The following is a 1,863-nucleotide window of genomic DNA, read 5'->3' as shown; positions in this document are numbered from 1 at the left end:
ATATATTATATATATATTATATATTATATATTATTAATATTATAAAATTTGTCTTAGTTCTTTTTAAAAACATATATATTATATTTTATAAAATTTTTTTATATATATATATTATATTATATAATATATTATATTATATATAAGTAATTTAAATAAAATTTTATATATAATATAATATAAATTTATATATAATATTTATATTATTATATATTATATATATATATATTTATTATATTATATAATATTTTTATATATATTTAATTATATTTTATATTTATATATTATATATTTATAATATATATATTAATATATAAATTTTATATAATTAAAATATTATATTTATATATATAATATATTATTTATATTTTTATATATATATTATATTATAAAATTTATATATATATTTAAAATATATTTATATATATATATTATAATATATATTATTTTAAATTTTTTTTTTGTGTGTGGTGTGTGGTGTGTGGTATGAGTCTCTCTAAATAAATACATTACTTTTTATGTACGTATGTGTGTGTACACTACCTTGTAAGCTTATAATTTTTGAGGGTAAAAAAAATAAATAAAAAAAAAAAGCATTACTTTCGCATTTTTCGATCCCTATAATACCACCCCCCCCCCCTCCCCTCCCCTCCCCTCCCCCCCCCTCCCCCCCTTTCCTTTTTCCCCCATCAGTACCCCTACTTAACCCCCCCCCCTTTTTTGGTACGTACCCCATCCCTTCATCCCTCTTTTTTTTTTCATTTTCGCGGTGCTCTTATGGGATCTAGTGATAAAGATCTATGAAGTGATATTACATGGGAAACTTAAAAAACTTTATATAAAAAAGGGGGAAAAACATACCTATTGCTCGGTGTTTTTTTTTATTTGTTTTTTTTTTTTTTTATTAAATTTATACGGATGTATTTATGTTTTGTACTCGGCTGTGTATTGTTATTCTTACATCATTATTTTTTATTTTTATTGCTGTTATTATTACCATTAATTAGGTTTCTCATTATTGTTTTTTTTTTTATTATTATCGTTGTCTAATTTTATCATTTTTATGATTGTTATTATCATAACTATTATTATTATTTGATTACTATAAATCTTTTTATTTAAACAATTACTATTTATTATTTTTTATTATTATTATTTTATTATTATCATTGTTATTTTAACATTATTATCATTATATTATTTTCATTAACATCATTTTCATAAATTTTTTCTATTACATCATTTTTTTTTTTAAATTTCTATATTTTTATTACTGTTTTCATAATTCCTCCCTATTGTCATGTCTGTTGTTTTTCATTTTTTATTTCATTATTATTTTATTTTTTTATTATTATCATTATTTATTATTAACATTTTAACATTATTATTATTTTAAATTTTCATTATCATTATCATTATTATTGATGGTGTTTTTTTTCAATATTTTCATCATTAGGTTTCACTAATTCCCTCCCTATTGTCATAGTTATTCTTTACTTTACGTTATTATTATTACCCTCATCATTTTCATTATCATTATTTATTACTATCTTTTTTAAATTTTATTATTATTATTTTTAAATATTTTATTATTATTATTATTTAAATTTTTATTATTATTATTACTATTTTATTACCATTATTATTATGTAAGCCATATAAAGAGCTACACTGAAAAAAAAAAATCGAGAATTTACCACTAAAGGTGTCCCTGCGGTCAAAAAACAGCCAAAAATGAAGAAAAAAAAAAAAAATTTTAGTTATCAGAAAACATTTAGCTGGGCCCTTTTAAACTTACAATCTCTTTAAGGCAAAACCTTTTCAAAGTCTACCAATAGGAGTAAAAAAAAAAAAAAAGCAAAATTT

Source organism: Penaeus monodon, chromosome 12, assembly GCF_015228065.2.
Source record: "Penaeus monodon isolate SGIC_2016 chromosome 12, NSTDA_Pmon_1, whole genome shotgun sequence".
NCBI classification, from domain to species: Eukaryota; Metazoa; Arthropoda; class Malacostraca; order Decapoda; family Penaeidae; genus Penaeus; species Penaeus monodon.
The sequence above is the reverse complement of the archived record's forward strand: the minus strand, read 5'-3'. Positions refer to the sequence as shown.